Source organism: Papaver somniferum, chromosome 3 (genome assembly GCF_003573695.1).
Source record: "Papaver somniferum cultivar HN1 chromosome 3, ASM357369v1, whole genome shotgun sequence".
NCBI lineage: Eukaryota > Viridiplantae > Streptophyta > Magnoliopsida > Ranunculales > Papaveraceae > Papaver > Papaver somniferum.
The window spans coordinates 53,023,165-53,035,250 of NC_039360.1; positions in this window are offsets into that span (position 1 = coordinate 53,023,165).

Consider the following 12,086-nt stretch of genomic DNA (forward strand, 5'->3'; position numbering starts at 1 on the left):
GCTGGCCGGAGCTGTTGGTGGAGGAGGCGGTGGCTGCCAGTGCAGTTGAAGACGTCGTGGTGGTTTGCTGGGCACGTCGAATCTCTTCGGTGCGCAATTGGGAACGAGCAGCATCAAAAGTTGGCATAGACTGTTGTATGAAGGATGCAACGGTGTTGTATTCCTCCGGAAGACCATTGACAAGTTGGATAACCAACCGTTTGTCATTCATGGGAAAGTCGAGATCAGTCAAACGATCCGACAATGACTTAAGTTTGTCACAGTAGTCATCGATATTATCACAATCAACAAACTTTAGATTGACAAATTTACTTTCAAGGGTCGCTGCACGATTACCTTTGTTATCTTGAAAAAGCTTTTGTAGATGATCCCAAAGTTCTAGCGGTTTTACCGGATTTCAGAACCGTGAGCATCAGGTCCTTGGCCATTGTAGAAAACATCCATTGACGGCACAAGGCGTCGAGTTGCGTCAAGGTGTTGTTGTCAATCTCCGTTGGAGGTGCAGATCCTTTGATGAGGAATAGGAGACCGTGAGCTTGAAGATGTAATTAAAAGAGGAAAACCCATGAAGAGTATTCATCCTTTTTGATGTCAAGAAGAATAGGGATTAGGGTTTTTATGTTGGTGACAACAAAGGCTGGGTGCAGAGATTTTTATCACCTGCCATGGATGTCTAGTGTTCTAGAGAAGAAGAAGAAGAAGAAGGATCGGTGTTAGGATCGTGATACCATCTTAGATTATGGTAAAACTGTCGCCCCCTTCCTTGAGGGAGAAGGGACAATATATATTATTATTATTATTAATTTCTTTTGTCATTTTGGCTGCTTTGTAAGATTTTGCATTGTTTTGATTTTTGCTGTAGCTTACCTGAGCACTAGTTGTTTTTAGTTTTGGGAATTCCCGTTGTTCAATCTTGTTCTTGTACTAGTCTAGGTGCTGATTTGTTCTCTTGAGTTCATCAGGTGCTCACCCACCTCTTGCACACGCCAAAGGAAAAGAAGAAAATCGATTTAGATCAGCTGCTCTCTTTCTCTAGTCGCATACCGGAGTTGCACAGCAGACTGCTTTTAGGTGATCGTGCAATCACCAATTGAGCCAAGGAAAAATCAAGGAGGAAAAGAAACGGATTATACCTGTTCTGCTTACTCCAGCCTGCTGTTGCCGGAGGTAAGTTCCTTGAAAATCCACTTTGAGCCAAATATTGCCTTTGGTTACAATTGCTTGAATGTGTTTGAAGTTTGAAGTAGTACTGTTCTACATTTTTGTTAACAAACACGAGGTGGCATCTTGTTAGTAGCCTCTCCTTGTACTGCTAAATAAATTCAGACCCATTTTGGGCTAGTCATCAGTGATTACAGCAAGCCTGGTACCAACGATATACATATTTTGTGGAAAATCCAAACTAGTCGAAGGTAGCTTCGTTTTAAAAAGGACCGACAGCATCAGCTGTAATTTTCTTTGTTTATTCTCGTTTTCATTTTTTTTAATGAGCATATTTGAGTAGGATTGGTTGTTATTTCTTTGTTCGTGTATATATCATTCTGTTTAGGATTTGGTAGAAGCATTTAGAATAGACTAATTTCATTTTCTTTGGAAAAAAAAAAGAATATTACATGTCAGGATTTTGGTCAGCTGCTAGGGATGAAAAATCATCGCACAAATTCATTAGAGAACTTGTACAAGATCATGCTTCACGTTATAAGTGTCCAGTAGACCATGATGTTTATAGTTATAGGGATCATGACGGATCTTTTCAAGGTCCTGAGCTACAATATATGGACCCTAATGATTATTTACACATGTATCATTCACCACAGGGTGAAAATGAACATTGTCACAGTGCCCCGCCCACTCATTCAGTACCATTGGATCAGATAGAGGATCGAATTAAGACATTGGAGGTGCGCGAATATGAGAAATTGGTTGCATCTAGATCATCTAAGCAAATTTCTGCTTGTGTCTTGTGTAACAGCAAACAATATTTAACCAAGCATTGCCCTGAATTTCTTGCTTTTAGGCAGTCTAGAGAAAACCATGTTAATTCAAGGTATGAAAGGCCCACAGATTATGATGTTGGTAGTCATTGGAACTGTTATCAACCTTTCGAAGGTTGCGATCATCATTTTATAGATTCTAATGACCATGCACACAGGTTCCAATCACCACAATGGGAAGTAGAAAAAATTTGTACTCCCATGATCCTTTGTATGCAATCTGTGATGGAAAATCTCAAACTCATTGAAAAAAATAATGCTAGATTTGAATTGCAAGAATTGCATGATCATCCATATAGCAACACGTCTGAATTTCCCTTCGATAGTGGACCTCATGCACAACCATGTACTGAATATCCATATGAATCGAGGATACCCACTATTGAAGACTCTCCTTCCATAGAACAACTTAATATGATTCTGAAAATGAACCTTATTAATTTATAAAATGGGGGAAGGAAGGAATTTCAAGATGAAGTGTTTGTTAGTCCTAATGAATTAAATTCTGAAAACAGTGTACCTATTCCTATTCATGCAACTAATATTGAATGTGAAACTAAGCTAGAGGTAAATGAATGGACACTATGGTTTACAACCTTGTCATGATGATGATGCTGTGTTAGAGGAGCATGTTTTTTCTGAAAATGTTCTTATGGAATCTTCTGTTTCTGAGACATTAGACCATGTTGTTGCTTCTTCTGATTTTCTTATTCATAAAAATGAATTTTTGGATAATGTGACTACTGATTTAGGGCTTGTACAATTTTTCTGTGAAGGTGAGCATGCTGCACCACTTGTATGTGACTTAGGGAAGGTTGAGTTTTCTGTTGACGCCAATGGTTTTATGTACGAATATATATTTGATGTGTCTGATTCCCTAGCTAGGTCACAATATGATGTTTCTGCTAATATTCCTATGCATGAGATGAAAATTTTGGATGATCATGATTCTGAATTGGGGCTTGTCAATTTGTTCACTGACTTTGAGCATGATACTTCGTTACTTGTTTCCGACTGGGAAGATACTAGGCTGTGCAGTGACATTTTTGAACTTAAAAATGAATGCAACTTAGACGTGTCTATCTCCCTGCCCATGTCACAGTCTGATGGCCTTGCACTCAGCCTAGATTTGGTTTGTAACAAGATTTTGAAACCAACTTTTTTGAGAATTCCTAATCTAGGCCTGGAACTGTGTGTTTCTCAAGTCCTTTTGGACTATTTTTATGCTAAATATAATACCCTTGAAGAGTCACAGTTGGAATGCGTTGATGTTTCTCTGCCCGTCCCTAACAAAATCCAATTTGAACTAGACCTTGTGCATGCATCACCCCTAAAATTGCAAGATTTTTTGCTCAAAAACACATCTGTTGACAACTTTTGGTTTGGGGGTAACTCATTTACATATGCAGTTTTACTTGCACTTTCTTGTTACATTTGTGTAAGACTGTTGATTTTTATCCATGTCATTGTTTGGGTTGATCCTCAACTATTTAGGTTGTATATTTATGGTGAAACATCTTTGTGTATAATCCAGTAGATGTAATATCTTTATTTTGAGTCAGTTTGACTTGATTTTTCTATTTCTGTATATAAATGTGTTAATCCAATGTGATCTCAGCTGAAGAATGTTGGGTTTTAGCCTTGAATAATGAAGTTCTAAATTTGCTTTTTGCCGACATCTGGTAATCTCTATCCTTTTCTTTACTCAGCATGGTACTTATGGTATGTTGTTGTTATAATTCTGACCATCTTTAGAACATCGAGGACAATGTTTAGTTTAGGTTTGGGTGTGAAGAGTAGATACCATGTGACTGTCATCGTGCTATAATTGAAACTGAACTCTTCCATGTTAAAAAAAATGAATAAATTTTTGAGCTCATCTGACTTGATTTGTAGTATCTGCATGTATAATTTTAGGATTCTTAATCTAGATGATGAGGCACCACTTGATTCTAGCACAATTCACATGTGATAAGAAACTTGCACATGCACGATCTACCATTTTCATCGGTTAAGTAGACTGCCAATCACTTTAGAATATTGAATGAGACTTGACTAGCTTGTTCTTTGGTTGTCTGGGATAGAAGTTAGAGGATACATTAAGAAAAACAACCATTGAATTTGACCGGGTGCATTGAAAAGGGCTACCTCTTGCTAAAAAGTGTCATGTCATGTAATTTTTTGTTTTTGTGTAAAGTTGTTGTGTCATCTTGTGTTTGTACCTCTCATTATTCCAAAATCAGTTGAAAAAAAAATCAGAAAATTCAGATAATAAAAAAGAAAAAGAAAAAAAGAAAGATGTGAAAATTCAGAAAAAGAAAAGAAAAAAATCAGAAAAGAAAAGAAGAAAAAAAATAAGATAAATAAATGATAAGAGAGTCCATTTTGTTATGTTATAGTCAATGTTTCTCTCTTGCCTCAAAAATAAGAGAGTAGTGATGTAAATAAGAGTCATGTTTTGTTATATGTTGTAAATAGTCTTGTAATAAGCAAGGGAGGGTGTATGCCATCGATGTACAACGCGGGTAACTGAAATATCACCAACTCTTAGGTGAACATTCACAATTCTCGTAAAGTCGGACAGCTAGCTTGGCTTTGAATTCGGTTCTTAGCTCAAAACTATCTCTTGGTAATTGGCAGTCATAACTTCTGATCATTCTCTATATATGCGTAGATACACTTTACACTCTTATCACCTGTCCTTAGTTGTTTCAGTGCTAGAATTGTGCCTTTGAAAGCTAGATTGACAGATCCATTTTGCCGTGAGCTTAAACTGAAATGCAGGTGCTACTCATCATACAAGATGAGCTCTCTTTTGACCTAGAACTTTGTGGGTATGTTCTAAGCAAACCCTCACGAGACTTCAACTCGTCCACTAGGGACACTTAGTGGTTTAAAAGGCTTATTGCATTCGCTAAATGCAATCGAGAGACCAGCGACAATGGTGTAGGTAGGATTTTCTTAGTTTTCGGTTTACTCGAGGTCGAGCAAAATTCAGGTTTGGGGTGTGATCAGTGCCTAACAATGCATATTTTTAGATCATTTTGTTATCTTTTGTCACATCTTAAATGCTTTAATGTCCTATTTTATGTCAAATTATGCATTTTGCATCTTCGAGTGTCAATAATCTTTATTGTTGTAAATATTGATATTTTGTGTTTGTTTTGTATTCGTAGGATTGATAAATATGGGGAGATACCTAAAGTGAGCAGGTGGTTGAAAGCTAGAGTGGCAGAGGCATCATGGAAAGTGGAAACATTTGCACTAAATGGTGGGTGGCTGAGAAATGAAGGAAAATCAATGGGCTAAAGCTTAAGTCCTAGTGTTGTTGACCTTTTATCCCAAAAGGAAGCCCAAACAATTTATCTCTTGTCCCTAACAGAGGTAATCTGGTCCAACACCCTAGTACATCCTTACTTTTTACCAAATTCCAAGATCAGAAACATTTCCTTTTCTTCTCTCTAACACCACCGACCGTGTTGTTCTCATTTCAACTTCTCTGCAAAACCCATAGTCTCTACTGTGTACTCCCCTAATGATCCTGACATCTCTCCCTAATTGATCTATTTTTATCTTCTTCATTCTACTCTTTCTAAACCTATTTCTCCCTCACTCGTCAAATCATCTATGTTGTCACCCTCTTCACAATAACCTAGTAATATGTTGGGTGGCTTAGTTTGAGTGCAAGAAAAAAGAATTGTTGATTGATGTTCTCTGCAGACACCATATTGGCAACATCAACAAATAACTGAAGACATGGTTTTATGAATTCGCACGGTGAGTGGTAGAAAGTGGTCTGGCATTTGTACCCTAATTTATATGTATTTTTGGTTGTCAGTAGAATTGAATATTTGGGGGAAATTTTTGTATAAATGGAGATGGGGGTTGTGCTTCAAAGACATGCCCGGAGTAGCCGGTGCACCAATCCTTAGTAATTAATTTAAGTTTAATTTCACTTTTCTTCATGTTTTAGTTTTCTAACTAGGGTTGAGATGAAACCCCTAAATAGTTAGAATTGCTTGATTTTGTTCTACTTGTTCTCCATGAATTTATATTGAGAAGCATGATTTAATTTCTGAATTCATAACAATTTACTTTCACCTTGTATGTCATGCATCCTTGGTAGTTTGATCAATTGTTTGTTATGTATTCAAGCTTTGTAAACTGATTTAGTTCAATTTTTGATTGCCTATGCCTTAAACAGATAGGTAATGCTATGAATTGACACTTATAGTTCAGTCTTTGATTGGTTGTGCTGTAACAAGACAACCAATGCTTGGGTTTGACAGATTTTTGGCTTGAGGTTAAATCATCAATTTGTGCAAGTGATCTATCACATCTTCCAGGTAGTTTGAGGCTAGAACCTCTATAACTCCTTGATTAAAAGAGAACTAGTATATCAAATTAAGGAGTTCTAAACATTTAGGTGGCGGATTCGAAACCGTAGTTATCTTTGTATTTGTTTTACATTTGTTGCTTTAGTATAATCATGAATCCTAGCCGTATCGGCAAACAAAATCCCCTTTGTTCACTCTTTCGTCTTTAATTAGTAATCGTAGAACTTAGAAGTTTACCTTCTCATCGTTACAACTCCCTGTGAGATCGACCTGTATTTGTCGTTATCTATGTTATAGACATTGTGCGCTTGCAGTTTATTGTAGGCTTGTTTAAAGTCCTACCAACTTCCCAGCAAGCTTGACGGGATCAGCACTGGCCTGGTATGACAACTTACCAGCAAACTCAATTGAATCCTTCGAGCAATTATCTACGGTGTTTTTGGAGACATACATGTACAAAAAATCAACAAAGGCGGGGTTAGATAGGCTATTTTCTTTAGCTATCGGTCTCCGGGAGACGCTGATGCAGTACACAGACAGGTGGCAACAGACATGCCAAGCAATTGGAAAAGTCAATCCAGAAATTAACATAAATTGCTATAAGTACGGACTTGATAGAACCTCAGCCATCTTCGTGGAGCTTCACAACAGAGCCCTCGATTCCGAAGGCGAGCTCAGGGTTGTCCAGGACCGTTACATCAGACTCAAAGAAATCCATAAGGACAACCCCAGGGCACAAGCAAAGGAAACATCGGCTCCGCAACGAACTAACTCTCTGGAACCAATTCCGGAGGTATCTAAGCGACAAAACGAAGCCGAGGGCAGAACCAATTCTCGAGACAAGCAATCCAAGCACGGATATGGAAAACGAGGCAAATGAAGAGAAGAATTTATGGATAAGGTATACACAAAGTTAAACACAACTTTATCTCACATCCTAAGCAAAGAGGGAGCAAAGCCAGGCTTTCCTTACCCTAATACTAGGGGAAAGCAGCCAGAAAAGACAAAGGAGTCTAAGGAGTTTTGTGCGTACCACCAATACTACGGACATACTACTGATACATGCTACCACCTGCGCAACGTGATCCAAAGATTCATCGATGAAGGCAAATTCATGGAGTACGTACAACTGCAGCCAGCGGAGACTGAGGAGATCCCAAAGAAAAGGGTAGAACTACCTCAGGATGGCAAATGCATCAACATGATCACCTTCTCCAGCGGAGGTCAAGAAGAAATGCTCGAAGATATCCTCGAGTTAGCTCGAAACAGAAAGAAGATTGAATACCATGAAGTGTTCAAGCTAAGTGGACCACCCACTAGCACTTGGGAGGACTGGATGGCCACACCATTAACCTTTTCAACAAAAGACGTCAACCAGGAGGTTGAAATGCACAACGATCCACTAGTGATCACTCTTCCAATACATGGATGGAACGTTACGAAGGTCCTTGTGGATGGGGGCAGTTCGTTAAATGTGTATTTTACGAACCCTACACATGGGTTTGACATCAGAACAAATGGATTCTTCCACTTGCACAATATATGGTTTTAATGGAGCAGTCTCAAGACCGAAGGGAGAAATCGTCTTGCAGGTACACGCAGGACCCTTAGTAACCAGTACACGCTTCTGTGGGTGGACGCACCTTCGCCCTACAACGTAATCATGGGCAGACTATGGGTCCATCGACTGCGAGGAACAACTTCGACGTATCACCAGTACCTACGCTTTCCTACACCTATATGAAATGGAAATCAAAGGCGACCAGCAAGACGCAAGGCTATGCAATCTAGCGGAAATCAGACTCAACGAAGAAAGAACTGCTACTCAACAGCATGAAAGAAAGAGACGTAAGGCAAATACCAAGGAAGTACAGGACGCAGCCTCCTCAGTACCCAAAGCCGTCTCAGACCCGGAGACAAGCACCTCCGCCACTCCAGGCGCAGATGTCTCCGCCAAATGACAATTACAGAAAAGCACTCCTCAAATCTGCTCACCGGTAGAACCAACAAAGAAAATCAACATCGGGACGGAGGCAGAACCAAAGATGCTCAACATCGGAACTTTGCTTGATGAAGAAGAGGAGATGCAACTACAAAGGCTACTAAAAGAATACGCAGATGTCTTCGCATGGTCAATGGAAGACATGCCGGGAATCGATCCGAATTTGGTCTCACACCACCTTCGGCTCAGACCGGAGATACCACCGTTCAAACAACGCATACGTAAAGTGGCAGACATCTACCACGAAGGGGTGGAAAAAGAGTTGCAAAAGTTACTTGCAGCTGGATTCATACGAGAAGTCAAATATCCCACTTGGATATCAAACATGGTCATTGTTCCTAAGAAGAACGGAGGTGTACGCATTTGCATCGACTTTAGCAATCTCAACAAGGTGCCCCAAGGACAGCTACCCACTGCCAAATATTGACCAGCTGGTCAATGCAACCGAAGGCCACCAAAGGCTATCCTTCATGGATGGATACTCAGGCTATAACCAAATAGCCCTTGCGGAAGAAGATCAGGAGCATACTGCGTTCTTTACCCCACGAGGCCTGTATTGCTATACAAGGATGCCTTTTGGACTAAAAAACGCGGGGGAACATACCAACGATTAGTAGACAAAATCTTCAAGCCATGGATAGGCAAAATACTGGAGGTCTACGTAGACGACATGCTCGTCAAGAGCAAAGAAGCAAAAAACCATCTCTCGGACCTAAGGGAGATATTTGAAGCCATGAGGAGCTACCACATGAAGGTGAACCCGGACAAATGTACGTTCGGAGTTACCTCAGGAAAATTCTTGGGTTACTTGGTCACCAAGCGAGGAATCGAAGTAGACCCTGAAAGGGTCAGAGCAATAATGGAGATGCCATCTCCGCAAACCCTAAAAGGAGTGCAAAAGCTAAATGGAATTTTAGCTTCCATGGGAAGATTCATATCAAGATCATCAGATAAATGCAAAGCATTTTTTGACACACTAAGGAAAGGAAGCAGGTTCACATGGACCGAAGAGTGCGAACAAGCTTTTCGCAAGATCAAAGAGTACTTAGTATCAGTACCCATCTTGCAGAAACCGGAGCCAGGCGAAATACTCACACTATACCTAGCAGCAACAAGCTACGCTGTGAGCGCAGTGTTGGTACGAGACCAAGGGCAAGGAGAAAAGCCCGTATACTACATCAGCAAGACACTCAGTGCAGCGGAGCGTAACTACACCAAGGTGGAACAACTCATATATGCCTTAGTAGTGGCAACACAAAAGCTAAGAATATATTTCGATGCACACACCATCCGAGTTTTCACGAAGGCTCAAATAAGTCAAATCCTCGACAGCACGGAGAAGATTGGAAGAGTGGCAAAATGGAATGCCATGATCAAACAATTTCACATAATCTTCGAAACCAGGAAAGCGGAGAAATCACAAATCTTAGCAGACTTCTTGGCACCTACCTCTGAATGACGAAGCTGAGATAGACGACATCCCAGGAATGGAGGAAGACAAGCCGGAACCAGAGGATCTCTTGGAACCACGGAACTCACGAAGGTGGGAGATATTCGTAGATGGCTCCTCCAACGGAGAAGGCCAGGTATAGGGATCGTGATAACAACCCCTACTGGAGACCGACTCATCTATGCATTCAGGTTAGAATTCGAACAATACACTAACAACATCACGGAGTATGAGGCAGTCATACACGGCCTACGCTTAGCACAGGAGCTGGGCTTATCAGATGTCCGTTTGACTAGTGATTCGCAATTGGTCATTAGACAAATAGAGCTCAAATACCAAACTCTGGATCCGATACTATCTTCGTATCTAAAGCTAGCACAGGAGCATGCGTCAAAGATCAACAAGGTCACATTCAGACATGTCTGCCGAAAAGATAACAGACACGCAGATGCCTTGGCATTTATATCATCAATGCTGAGAGACAGAAACACTACCTCAGTCCAAATTGGGAGAATTTATGAACCTTCGATAGAAGGACTAACCTCCGACACTGAAGAAACCTTAGCCGTCCAAACAAGGGCCATGAGGGAAGCAGAAAAAGAAAAAGAAGATGAAGCGATGGGAGAGCCAGATAACGAAGCTGGTGAGTCTGATAAAGATCAACCCACGTCAGATGAAAGCAACGAAGACGAAGCTGAGGACGATTGGAGAATCCCAATTCACCAGTACCTTGATAAAGGTACCTTACCCGCAGACGTCAAAGAAGCTCGAAAACTCGAATCAAAGGCAGCAATGTACAACCTACGAGACGGGATACTGTATAGAAGGTCATTTCTTGGACCTTTGATGCGATGTCTCTCACAAACCGAAGGTAAAAGGATATTGCATGATATACACAGCGGAGAAGCTGGCAATCATAGCGGAAGAAGGTCTTTGGAAATCAAAGCCAAAATGTAAGGATACTATTGGCTAAGCATGGACGAAGATGCGAAGAATGTAGCAAGGCGTTGTGAAATATGCCAACGCTATGCTAGGAAGATTAAAGCGCCAGCGACGGAGCTTAACTCGGTCATCAGCCGGTGGCCATTCGCTAAATGGGGAGTTGACATTGTTGGACCCTTGATAGAGGGAACATCAAAAAGAAGATACCTTATCGTAGCTACGGATTATTTCACCAAATGGGTGGAAGCAAGGGCTTTGGAAAGGATTAGGGACACAAATGTCTTTAAATTCTTGTTCGAGCAAATCATCTGCAGGTTCGGGATACCGGCCGTCATAGTCTCTGACAATGGCAAACAGTTGGAAGGAAATAACATAGACATGTTCTTCAACACCTTCAATATTAAGAAAAATAAGTCTACTCTGATATATCCTAAGAGCAATGGACAATCGGTGACCACTAATAAGACGATAGCAATGAACTTAAAAAAGAAGCTGGGGCATACAAGAAAAGATGGTGTGAGCAGCTGCACAATGTCCTTTGGGCCTACCGTACTACCAGAAGGGAAACCAGGGGAGAAACTCCGTTCTTACTAACCTACGGAGCCAAAGCAGTCATCCCAAAGGAGATAATATTGCCAACAACGAAGACAGAGGCATGGGAAAAGAATCTGACAACAGATCTTATGCTGGAAAAGCTTGATGACCTTGAAGAAAGGTGGGAAGTAGCTATGCAAAGGATGGTAAACTACCAACGAAGGTTGGCTCGTGAATACAACAAACGGGTAATTCCTAGAAACTTTGTGGTCGAAGAATACGTACTATGTCAAATACCAGCATATCAAAGCAAGAAAGAGTGGGGGAAACTAGCTCTGACATGGGACGGACCCTACATTATACACGATATTGTGGGAAAGGGTTCATACTACTTAAGAAATCTCAGAGGGGAAGTATTGCAACACCCTTGGAATGCAATGTACCTAAAGAAGTATTACCTGTAAGAGACTGGTTATCACTCAGGAGAAGAAGGGAAGGGTCAATAGCCCGCCATGTTCTATCCCTCATCAAAGGTATTGCAAACCAAATTAATCAATGAAAGAAACTTTTTGCTAAGAAAAAGTGCATGTTGATTAAATACAAATTGGGTTAGAAAAGACACCCTTCGTCAGAATTGACGATGAGGCAAGGCACGACATAACTGCGCATATGTCAATCTCGGATCCTAAGGGCAAATGAATCCCACTGAAAGGAAAATAATAAGCAATATATCCCACAAAGAGAGATACCTTGTCGAAGTAAAGCAGCAATCGCGTTGAACGCGTAGGGTTACAGGAAAATTATTACCCAGTAGGAGCCCTCGCCAC